The 13,160-nt window shown below is 42.0% G+C and overlaps 1 long non-coding RNA gene across 1 annotated transcript; it reads left to right on the top strand.

Annotated features, from left to right (window-relative positions):
- Nucleotides 1-8,878: 8,878 nt before the first annotated feature.
- On the top strand, nt 8,879-10,730 carry LOC144588359 (uncharacterized). The gene is made up of 2 exons (XR_013543876.1): nt 8,879-8,979; nt 10,588-10,730. It is a non-coding gene; the product is annotated as an uncharacterized LOC144588359 (long non-coding RNA).
- The last annotated feature ends 2,430 nt before the right edge of the window (nt 10,731-13,160 follow it).

The raw sequence follows: 13,160 nt of genomic DNA, 5'->3' as shown, positions 1-13,160 counted from the left end.
AAAAGTTTTTGATTGAATCTCCAGGCCTGTGGCCACATTTCAGATTGTGGGAACATGAAGGGTGAGGTCAGAGCAAAAGGATGGAACTTGTAGAACAGCAGGCTCCCGGCATTGCTCTTTTAAGGAGGAATCAAAGATGATGGTTGTTGTGGGTTTTTTGGGCTCTTTGGCCGTTCTGAAGGTTGTTCTTCCTAACATTTCGCCAGTCTCTGTGGCCGACATCTTCAGAGGACAGTACTGTCACTCACCTCTGAGTGCTGTCCTCTGAAGATGCCGGCCACAGAGACTGGCGAAACATTAGGAAGAGCAACCTTCAGAACATGTCCAAAAAGCCTGAAAACCCCACAACAACCATTAGATCTTGGTCGTGAAAGCCTTTGCGAATACAAATCAAAGACGACTTTGCCTGTTGCCCCTTTGTTTCTCAGTCTCTTATTTGCTGGCTGTTTTAGGAAGAAGAAGAAATTCCCATCTTTGCAGACTGCCTAAGAGGCCCTTCTGTCCTGCCTGTATCATTCAACCTATGGGCTGGTTGTGCTGTGTACTTTTCCCGGTTTGTAAACATCAGGTCTTCACAGAGAACCAGAAAGGCATGAATACTGCCTCAGACTTCGACGTGGATCAGATTAGTGTTGTGGTCTGATCTGTGTGCCCTTTATCTAGGCATAGAGTGGGTTGGTGGGGGACTCTGTTGGAGAGAGAATATATATTGCTTAACTTTTTAGTTGAACTGCTGGGTAGCTTGATGGTTTATAAGAATCTGGCAGGGGAGCCAGAAGTTGGAAGTTTGATTCTCTATTGTGCCTTCCTGACAGGGGCTGGATTCCATGATCAACAGAGTCCCTTCCAGCTTTGCTGTTCTAAGATTTTAAGATAGTGTCTTTCACTGAAAATAATTCAGAGGCTTTGTAGAAGTAGACAATGCCATTGCAGTTGTATCATAATGGTGAAGAGGGACAAATTAAGAGCCTAAGAAGTGGGGATGAGCCAGGTTTCCTGATGAGATCTGAGAAGGGATGGAAAATTGGTGAAGCAGAGAGACAAGTACAAGAGGTAGAGAAAACTGGAGAAAATTGTGGATACTGAAAGGAACTTCTTTGTAAAAGCTGGAACCTATTTAGAGGCTAAGTTGGATCTGATCTGAGTCTCATATATGTATAAATTTTTGGCTGCTCAAAAATGAAGTTTGTGACGTTTCTATCCATTCTGTTTGCTTTAACCAGTGCCCCCTGGGATTTTATCTTGTTACTGTTATGCTGTGTTACGTTGAGAGTCAAAGAAAGTTAAGGGTATGCACACACATGCACACACACACATACATATTGGGATTTTTTTAACACTGCTGTGCTTTGAGCAAAAATACACTCTCGAGCTGGAGACACTTAACAAAATTCTGATGAATTTTCACAGTAATACTGAGGGCAGACATGGAATTTCTGGATGATTTTAAATGTTCCCTATAGAGTTTTCATCCCCCCCCCCCCCCGGTGGCTTTTTGAAGTCACTATTTTCTCTTCTGTGTTGCCCCTCTAGCAATGTTTTTACTCTTATATGGGATGATCTCCATGGTTCAGGATATATAAAGTGTGCAACTGCCAATATTGTTACTCTATGGCTAGTTAAATTTGACTAACTAACATTGTTGTCAACGGCAAATAAAACACCACTATCCTCACAGGGAAGAAAGTGGACATAGTCCTACACTGCTGAATAGACATGGGCTATTCATATTCGTATCCCTGGAGATATGAATAAGAATCGCGGCTCCACAGGTGCCACGAAAGCCGATTCCCTCCCACCAGAACTGGTTGGTTCACTCATCATTCGCAGTGTGCTTGGCTCCATTGCTGTCACCACACCAATCATGAAAGGAGTCTGGCCAGCTCGTCCCCGCCTCCCCGTGGAGCCTACCATTCATTGATTGAGCAGAGATACTCCCTGTCCCACCTCCATGCCACAGTGGTTGGCCAGCCAGGTTCCTTCCGTGATTGGTGCAATGATGACATAATAATAAGGGCAGAATCCTGGTACGAAGCACGGAACATAATAACCACTTTCAGCCTGTGACGTCAGATATGGTGGACAGAGTGCTTGACCACTATCGTGCCACCAGCTCCTCCCTTGACCCTTGCCTGGCCTGGCTAATCAAAGCAGCCAGGCCTATAATATCTGAATAGGCTATGGCAATAATTAATGGGTCTCTCCTGGAAGGCAAGGTTCCCCTTTGTGAGGAGGAGACTAAGGAACCATCAAAGAGTGAGCCGTCCCCTCAAATGATTAGCCTAGAAACAGAAATACTGAGGAAACACGAGACAGAGAGTCAAGCAGAGGAGCTAGAGGAAAGTCGCGCGGTGAAGTTAGAAAGAGCTGGAGACGAAGGAGCACAAGGAAAGGAGAGGCAGTTGAGATGGTTAGAGAGAGCTGAGGCAGGAGTGAAGAGAGAGATGTATCGCGAAAGGGAGAAAGTAGATATATTTTTGACAACTGAAGAAGGGGCGATCTCTAAAGAAACAGAGAAGGTGACAGTGTTTAGAGAGAGCGCGCCGGGTGAAATGGATAGAGATGCTCAGGTCTTTTCGGTACCTGTGAAAAGACCTGCACAGAACTCGATAGCCAAAGAAGCTGAAAGCTTTGCTGCCAGCAAAATAAGACCCATCATCCCCGGTCTAAGCCCTGAGGAATGGACTGTGCTGCTATACCCGAGGAACCAAGGTCCCGCCCGATTGGTACAACATGTGCCTCTAAAGGTAGAGAGAGAAGCCTTGAGAGAGGGAGAGTGGCCCCGCCACCCATGTTGCGGGACCTTGTGTGTGGTCCGCAACAACTTTCTGAGGCAACCGACAGAGGAAGGGAAAAGAACAAGAACCTATTATTAAAGGACTTAAATGAAGAAAAGTCATTGTTGTGGTTTTGGGAGAGTTCCCCTCCCCAGTTATCTGTTCAAAATTCTATTGTATGTAACAAAAAAGATTCTGTTAATAAAAATTCTTTATTTAGCAACTCTGAATCCTCATTTGTATCACCTGAAAGAGAAATGCCCAAAGGTAACTCAGAACCCACTCACACTCTTGCTCTCAAGGAGACACTCATTAGGCCTATTAGGAAGAAACCGAGCTTGGTGGTGGACGATATTGGTAATTTTAGGCCTGTCGCCAATATTTCTTTTCTTGGCAAGGTAGTCGAGAGGGTGGTGGCCATCAGCTGCAGGCTCTTCTGGATGAAACCAATGCCCTGGATCCATTCCAGTCAGGCTTCAGGCTGTGCCATGGCATGGAAGCAGTATTGGTCACCCTGTTTGATGACCTATTGAGGGAGGCCGACAGGGGCAAAATGTCTCTGCTGGTCCCCCTCGATATTCGAGCTGCCTTTGATACCATCAACCACGGTATTCTCCTTGAGAGGCTTTCCGAGTTGGGAATTGGTAGCCTTGCTCTTGCCTGGCTCAGTTCCTTCTTGGAGGACCGTCCCCAGAGAACACAGATTGGAGAGAGTCTCTCGGCCCTGTGGAGCCTCAATTGTGGTGTTCTGCAGGGCTCAATTTTCTCTCCAATGTTGTTTAACATCTATGATGAGGCCACAGGGAGGGGTCATCAGGGGATGTGGGGCTTCATGTCATCAGTAGGCTGATGATACTCAGCTCTACATCTCCTTTTTTCCAACAACAGTGGATACTGTTTCGTCCCTTGAGCGCTGCCTGGGGGCTGTTCAGCAATGGGTGCAGGTGAATGGACTGAGGCTGAATCCGGGCAAGATGGAGTTCCTTCGGATGGGTGTCCCAGACATCAGTGGTCTGGGAAACTTCCTTTCCTTTGGGGGGGTGACTCTTACCACCAAAAGTGAGGTTCACAGTTTGGGTGTACATCTGAACCCGGCGCTCACCATGGAGACCCAGTTGTCATCAGTGGTCCATTCCGCACATTTCCGCCTTCGGTGGATTGCCCAGCTGTGTCCTATCTTGATGTGGGTGCACTCACTATGGTGGTCCATGAACTTGTAGTCTCAAGATTAGACTACTGTAATGCGCTCTACATGGGGCTGCCTTTGAGACTGACACGGAAACTTCAGATGATACAAAATGCGGCGGCCAGACTTCTGACTTGAGTGAAAAGGTACCAACATATTTCCTCCATGCTGGCCGCCTTGCATCGGCTGCCCATCTGTTTCCGCGTTGCTTTCAAAGTTCTTACGATTACATATAAAGCCATAAACAGTTTAGGACCTTGATATCTGGCAGAGCGTCTTCTCCCACCCAGTTCTGCCAGAGTCACTCATTCCAGCCAGGTTGGACGGCTGAGCAGCCTAACGCCAAAGGAGGTACGGAAGGAAAGAACAAGGAGTAGGGCCTTCTCGGCAGTGGCCCCTCGCCTTTGGAATAACTTGCCCGTGGAGATCTGCCTGGCTTCTTCTCTGGGTGTCTTCAGGAATAAACTAAAACCTGGCTATTTGGGCAGGCTTTCCCTCCTGCCATATCTTAACTGCCATATCTTAATTATTTAAACCGCTATCTTGAACTTTTTGGTTTGGGGTTTTATTGTTTTTAAATTTGTAAACCACCCAGAGTAGATCCTTGGTCTAGATGGATGGGACAAAAATCTAATAAAATGAATGAATGAATGAATGAATGAATGAATGAATGAATGAATGAATGAATGAATGAATGAATGAATGATCCCCTAAGTGTAGTGCTCTGTGTGGTGTCTGGCTTGCAGGTACACAACCTGGAGATTGTTCCGTTAAAAGCAATAAAGCTTCCACCTGCAGTTGGTAGTTAATACACCAGGAAAAATACATCCATGCCCTCAATGAAGCATTGTGTGTGTGTGGTAAAAATTAACCAGATTTTGGACTGTTTTGTCCAAAATTGTAACTTATTTCTAATACTTTGTTTGAAGAAAGCTTTTATTCTAAAAGCCAGCACATTCTTGCAGAGCCCCACTGACACAGCAGGAATGATATAACCAAGAGCAGCGGATTGCCACTAGTTGAAGAGTTCCTATTAGTTGCACATGACCTTGTCTCATTGTGCATAAGTTGTGTGTACCCCCAAATTGAAAAAGGAAGTCTTTAATTAGCAGCAGTTGGCTGCTGCCGGCAATATCATTCCTGCTGGGCTGGTAGAGCTCCACAGGGGAATACTGCTCATTTAATGGAGAGTAAGTCTCAGCAAATGCCATGAGGCTGACTTCTGATTAGATATGCATAGAAGTGTATGGTGCATTTTGGGTTTCAAGCCCCCCCCCCGCCCCCCTATAGCATGGGTTACTTTTTAAAATTTTGGAGTGTTTCTGAAACCATTATGTAGTCCAGTTTGACTGTACTAAACTATGAGAGTGGGCAAAATGGCTGCCACAGTACAACATAAAGGAACAGGTAGCTTTGTCCAGTTTTGCAGGTAATGTCCATTTGTCATTTCAGATTATCCCACTCTGAAGTAACTACTCAACTATTATTGGAATTAATGTGTGTCTTGATGGTAGCAGAAAGTGCATAACTATTTTTACCTTATTTTATTCTGTTAGAATCTCAACTGGGTGTTTTTTTTTTCCTGAGTTTGCCAGTTCTCTCTAAATACCTCAACTTTTAAGCTATCAGATATATTTCCTGCAGAGTTTTTTCTTCTTCGCCATTTGAGCCAAACATCCCCTTTCAATCAATTCTGCTAATTAGATTAAACCCTACAGTGTGACCCTAGATTTGAAGTCTTTGTAGTTAAAACTTACACTATATCCTTTTACTGTAAGGGGAAAAATAAATTTCTTTGCTGAACATTTCTTCTTTTGTAAAAGTATTTTAGCTTTCATGCTTTTCAAAGGCCCTGCTGTGGATAAGAGACATCCATTTTCCCCAAAGGACTGCCTAGCACCCAACTGCCCTTTTGTGCCTTTTAAAAAGCCCTCCCCTTTCATGTTTACTTTAGAAAATATTTGTAGTACCATTTCTAGTTCATAAAACTGCAACAAAAGGATGTCCCACATAGTTAACTGCTAGCTGACACAAAACTATGTTTGCTCTGGTAAATGGCTTTGCCCTTGAAAACGCTTAAGTCCTTATTGGTATAATGTGGGGAATAGTGTATAGAAAACCTTGTTCTCACTAGCAGGGATGGCTCACGGTGAAGAAGTGGGGGGTTTCCCTCTATTCAGTGAAAGCTTCCTGTGCTTACAAGTTATCTGACAGGTAAATGCACATAAAGGTATAACTTGTATGTATTCAGGTGAATGTCTGCATGAAGGGTACATATGTACCACTGAAGGCCAAACTACACAATACAATTAAATATGCTTCTAGATTAAATGCTCCCTCAAGTAGCCGAAAGTGTTTCCACATTACTGCACATGCTTTTCCTCACCTACATTTCTTGCATTTAGTGTGCTTTGTTTCAGCCCTGTGATTTCTTTTCTCCTTGGAAGGGTAAACACAGGTTTAAGTCTGATCATTGAAGAACATCTTTTTCAGTGTAGGAGGGAAAATGATAAATGCAGGTACTAAGCATTTCCCTCAACACCCAGTTTTGCCTAGTTTGCTCTTCCTCGAGTGAAAGCCTTGGGAAAGCAAACATGCACATGAACACTATTGCTGCCCTACTGCAGGGTTTGTCACACACCCTGCCAAGACATTCCAGTGAGCATGTAAGGGCACAAACAGAGTAGGGTCTGGAGATTGCACTCTGCTCCTTCTCCCAATGTCCCTGCGTTTACTGACCACGTCATCTCTACTGATCTTCAGGTATTTAGTGCCAGCATGGGCAATTTCTAATGGAGGGAGTGCAGAATTTCAGTGAAGACCAACCAAGGAATAAAGAGACCAGCTTAGGAGAAACAAAACAGGACAGGAAATTCTCTGGTGGCCGTAACCGTCTCATGGCTGCACCGTTACAGCTCCTTATGGATTTCCTAGATTCCTTTGTGTGCGAAGTATCACTGCATCTTTGCTCACTTATAGCAGCTTTGGTGCAGACAGTTCCATCTCCCTGGGAACGAAATATGGATCACGTCTAGGCTGCCGCCGCCTGTCTCTTAAATTTGGTAGGAAATCAAGCCACCGAAAACCCCATTCAAAACCAGCATTGTTAACAATATAACAAAGACCTTAAAAATGTTTATCCAAGGTGATAGTGGGGTGGGAGTTTACTGTACAACACAATGGTGTCATTAGATAGCTGATTTCAGCACGCTGAAAACCCACTGCCTCCTTACAGTTAAAGAGATGAAGAAGAGAGGTTGAAGGTAGTTGATTCAGAACAGGATGAGAAGGGAGACTGGCTTGGAGGAATAAAATGGAAAATGTGGTTCGTTGGGAGGATAACAAATGCAAGTGCCTCCCTAAGTGATTCCAGAGGGAATGGTCTGCTCCAAATATGAAGGTGCTTAATACACCAGGCTTTCTTTTCATAAACCGAAAACAGTATTGTCAGGGTTACATGGCTATATGTTGTTCCCATTATATCAGTCATCAGCCCCATGATAAATTAAATTAATGATGGTTGGCTGACATAAGCCTTGCAGCCATAAAACTCAAGATCTAGCCTTAATAGGCAGACGCGGGACTTGTGAGCAGCAGGCAACTCATCTCCATTTCTGATCTCTTGCCCAAACAGAGTCCTTCCTTAGGAGAATGGGGGCAACATGGCACTTTGGGACACTAGCTCATCTTAATGCGGTGGTACGGCTGAGGTCAGCTCTGTAGGCAGGGAAGCCTACCTGCCATGCAGTCTTGGAATATTAATAATGCATCATAAATGCATTCTAGTTTCCATTTGAAAAGGAAGAGCTGAAAGAAAAAAAATTCAATTGCAATTTGGATCTTAGGCGTTGGGATTCATCGTGATGAACTCTGGGATTCATCATTATAACCAGTAGCAGCTAGCTAACTGTTAGCTATACAGTATTTTGTAGGTTTGGCACATGAAAGTTATAACTTTGTTTTTGCCCTTTGTACAGCTCATCCCTAAGAACGATTGCTCAGAAATCAAACTGAGGTCAGTGGGACTTTCTCCCCAGTTAAGCAGACATAGGACAATGACTGTACTGGGGAACTCGCATGCCTGCGGCTTACCCCAGCAACTCTGTGCTTATACAGCAAATATGTCCATGTTGTAATTTTGACTGAATCATTTGATTTTGATAAACTTGCTGTAATTATCACGAGTAAGCAAATTACAAGATATTTCATCAAATAATTTTTGTTTGGTTTTTTTTGAGGGGGTTGCAATTGAATTTAGCAACATTTGTAGTGAATTGAGCTAGAGATGGTAGGTTTGTGGGTTTTGTCTATATTCTCCTCTCACTTGTAATAACTACTGTAGCAGCTATGGTCTCTCCTCTGAAAAGTTTACAAGGCCATGTCCATGAATATATTACTTTTTGCCCAAAATATTCATGCATAGTGTAATAAATTGAACTAGAGTAGATCCACTGAATTGAAACCTACCATCTCTAGCTTGATTGGACAATTGTTCCATTAATTGTCCCAGTTGAATTAAATGGTCTACTTTAACTGCAACTTATATTAGCATAGTAAATTGCAGTTAAACTCAGCCCATTATGAATGCAAGTTACAGGGCAGTCGGCTTACCAAATTCCCATTAATTCCATGAGCCTACTCTAGTGCAATTTACTATGTGAAACAACAGGTTTTTAGCCATTAGGTTATTATGTTCAGCTGTAAGATACTAGGAGGTGGATAAAACACATCTGTTTCATTGCCCAAAGGATTTGTGATATATTTTGCCTGTTGTGATGTAGCATTTAGCATTTGAATTACAGTAGTGTTATATTGATATGATATGTTTCTTTTGTTTTATGGTGTAATTCATGCTCCATTATTCTTCAGAAATATGGCTCACAATTTGTTCTTCTTTTTGCTGCAGGGATAGTTAGCCAGAGAATGCCACAGTGACAATTCAACTCAGAATAATTAAGAATTTCTGCTCAGAATGCAATTATCGGTTACCATCATGTTTGATTAGGGCTCAGTGAGGTGAATGTTTGATTCAAAACTGTCTGCAATGAAGTAGCAAACTTTTTCACCAAATATGCTCATTCCTTAAAAAGAAAAAGAAAAAGAAAAAAAAAGATAGTGGTTCCTTATAAAGCAGAATTTCCCCCTTATTATCAAATCTTTTCATGGGCATCACATGGCTAAAATCTTCAATGTTTGCAAATGTTGTAAATGGGAAAGGTATGAGTATTTGCAATAAAATAAATTCCACTCATAATTTCAGTAATTTTAAAGTATTCTGTGTTACAGATGTTCTCCATTTTTAGCTGTTCATATACATGTCAAACTGCAGTATTATGATGGGGAACTGAGATTGTGGATGAAGTGTTAGACAGTGGTTTCACAGAACATTGCAAGGCATGGCATCGGTAAACATAAATATATGTGTATGTCATTGCATATATGTGTGTCACAACAATATTGGTCTGTCCCAATACTATTATGCAATTAATGAATTTCTTCATTACTTTGTTAACTCACGCCTCCTCCGAAGACCTCAGGGTAGCCTACATAGTGTGCTATATCTGTAACACTCTTTGAGGGAGTGTAGGCTGCAGTTGATTATAAGCATTAAAGGTATTATGGATTTCCTGCTGTTAGTGTATTTGTCCTCCAACAAAAGGCACTTCCTCAGAGCTGCATGCCTGAGCAATCAGATTGGCAAATTAAGCCTGTATTTCCCTTCTGATGACCAGTCTCAAAAAAAGTACATTTGAAGTCATGATAATGGCAAAAAAAAATCACTTGTTAGAGAAATAGATATCTTTCACTATTTAAGGAAGCAGTGTTTCTATATACAAATTGAATATGTTGTCTTGTTTGACTCTGAGAGATACACAACAACTGGTCGAAAATCATAAGGAGAAGCTCTTCATTGACTCAACAGTGGCTTATGGTTGGGTGTCTCTGAGTAAGGGTTAATCAATCAACCGTACTTTCTCTCAGTTCTGTGAGTGTTGTACATGCATAGCTTAGTGGTTTAGGTTTCTGACTGTGGAGCCAGAGGTTAAGAGTTCGATTCCCCCACTGTGCCTCCTTGACAGGGGTCGGATTCGATGATCCATAGGGTCCTTTCCAATTCTGCAGTTCCAAGGTATCAAGATATAGCAACTAAACATGGACAGACGTTTCAAACAGGCTACATCATAAATGCTGAGAAAAGCAGCCTAATTTTCAGTAAGAACAAAAGCAAAGTCGAATATGGATGAGTAGTTTTGGCTCACTACTACTTTTGTTGCCACAGGCACATCCTCACTTGGATATTTACCAACACACTAGCCCTGAGAAATAATTCATGAGCAGCTCTCACTTTCTGAACATGTGTTTGCCTTTCATTCATCATGGAATAATTAAGCTCCTAAAAAAAATGACGTCTTGTTTGCAGATTATTCAGGAACAAACAAACAAAGGGGTGAAATTAATCAGATAAATTGTTTGCTGTGAATAATTTGCTCAGCTCTGCTAGATAACCAAGGTGATGCTTGGGTGTCTGATTTGCAAGGTCATAAATCTGGCAGCAGTGCTTGCTGAATTTTAGCACTCTCTCCCATTTTTAATGGGTTTTTTTGTTTTATTTTTTTTTTGCAGTGAGATCAAGTTTGCCAAGATGCGTATTTGGCAAAACTGCTTTCTCTTGTTCTTCTCTCATGAGAGAGAGATGGGGAAAAGACAGAGATCTGAAGAACACCCACAACAGATTCTGGAGCAGCAGCTTGGACCTGGAATTGCAACCTGCATGGCAAATAGACAGGCATGTGCAGTAGGAGGTCTCATCTCCAGTCACACCTTTCTCCTTGAAAATCAGGTGACATTAGGCATGAGAACAGAGAACCCATAGAGCAGTCCACTCAGTTCTGTGTGCTGTGCCTTTTCAGGCTTATAGCCTATTCTTTCTAGAGCACGCGTAAGATAGGTTGCTGCCTGAGGCCAACTATGACTGAGGCCAATCCTCCATTCCATATAGAGCAGTGGTCCCCAACCTCGGGCCTCCAGATGTTCTTGGGCTGCAACTCCCAGAAGCCTTCACCACCACCTCTTCTGGCCAGGATTTCTGGGAGTTGAAGTCCAAGAACATCTGAAGGCCCAAGGTTGGGGACCACTGATATAGAGAACTGAACTGGCAGCTGAATCTTACTTCTATACTAGTGATGCAGGACAATGACCTCTGCTGCACCCAAGGGAAAAAGAGTGAGCCATTATAGATAACTTTAATAAGAACTCTTCAGAGACAGATCTTTCCCCTTTCAAGAGAAATCTGCACAAGAGGATGTGGCTCAGTGCAGAATCACCACCTTCTGCAGCAAGACTAACTCCGCTATTCTGAAAATGATATACATCTATGCACCTTCCTCTCTCTCCAAGTGCTGATTCAAATATAAATTCTTGGTTTGTTTATTTTTTTCTAGAGAACCAGGAAAATATCTCCAACCTCAGCCAGATCACTGAATACCAGATGCTAGTTTTGAACACAGATAACATTTCTGGAAAGAATCATGTTTGTGTATCATATGTTAATACTTTTGCTTATCAATACATAAAGAACCCAAATTCTCTGACTGTCTTTTCTTAAACTTTTTTTTTAAAAAAATAAGCTTTCAACATGAACCAGCCTTTTAATTAACTTATATAATTTTTTCCTGCTCTATAGGCTAGTTAACATTTAAGGAGATGACATTTTCAAGACCTTTCATCTCTTTTAAAACTGCATTTTGGGATTGAGCTAGAAAAACATCACTGATTTAAAACACACACACACATTCCAGATTTTAAATTGATTTATTTTTATTTGTATTGTTAAAATGGTTGTTGTTTTAAGCCCATTGTGATGATAGTTTTAATTTAAAATGTACTGTCACTGAAATATATCATTAGAGACAAGGGTTATAAATACTATTTCTTTATTATTACTAATCTAGTAGTTTCTTTAAGGTTTTGTAAATAGGACCCAAAAGGCCTTGGGTTGGAGCCTCAGTTTAGGAGATTCTATACACTACTGTACAGAATATTTAAGTCAATCTTCCTCTTTCCACTAGTACTCAAGCTAGTCCATCAGAAAAAAAATTGTGATTGCCAAATAGGCTTTGTGTTTCCTGGTGCTGGCAGAGGTTAGGAGATGAGGAATAATGAAGCTAATCATTCCCTTTTCCTGACTCTAGCTAAAATTATTCCTGTAGTTTTAATCCCATCCCTGTCAGCATGATATAATGCTAGAAATTCTTAGAAGCCCTATCAAAAGCTCCAGGGTTGCTGTCGATAGATTCCTTGAGTGATGCTTATTGCTTTCAAGTGCCAGCTTTCACTATTATCTCTGCTCAACATTGTGTAAACAAAGTCAAGCTCTTCTCAGGGACAATCTGGACAAGGAGATGGTGAAAATTACACATTAAGGTTAGAGAGAAAGCAATTTTTCTCATGTGAAAAAAATCATATGATGAAACCATCCATGAAGAATCCATTTTATTTAAAACAAATCAGCCTTCATTAGCCTGCTTCTATGAGGCCTAAGAGTGATAAGGGAAATTCAGATATGCAAGTATTCCTTATTTTCAGCATCTCCAACACTGTATCTTTAGCCTCCCACCTTCTTTTGTTGCAGGTGAAGGAGCCATCTGCTTTCAACCACTTTAATGTTAGTAGAACCTTTGGTGTTAAAATGTAACTATAAGCACCTCATGAGTAGATGTGGGTGCCCTAGCTCTGTCCCCTCCCTCGTTCCATTGTCCTGTCATGTGTGGAAGGTCTGAAGGGGAGGACCTCCTGCATCCAAAAAGAACAATGCAACATTTGAATCAGAACAAGGGAAAAAGGAGGGTTTGAATTTGTGTGGAAAACCTTCACAGACACAAGGGGATCTCTCTCACAAGTTGGAAGAGGGTAGAGGTGACCACAGAGGAGTCATCTGCCCCCAGACAACATGGTGAATGTACTTCCCTTTTAATACCTGAATAATGGTGATGTGACTGGGAACCCTGATTTACTTGGGTAACAGCTCATAACTATGGCTTGGCAAGTAGTTTTTGGATGACATCTTCCATAGTCCTTCACCACTGGCTATGCTGGCTAAGTCAAATGGGAATTGTAGACCAAAACATATCTGGAGGAAAACAACTGCCTGCTTCTAGTGTTGAGGTGTCCACTGGATGTTCTAGTGAACATAACCC

Source organism: Pogona vitticeps, chromosome 3, assembly GCF_051106095.1.
Source record: "Pogona vitticeps strain Pit_001003342236 chromosome 3, PviZW2.1, whole genome shotgun sequence".
NCBI lineage: Eukaryota > Metazoa > Chordata > Lepidosauria > Squamata > Agamidae > Pogona > Pogona vitticeps.
Note: the sequence above shows the minus strand (reverse complement) of the source record. Positions and strands in the feature narration are given on the sequence as shown.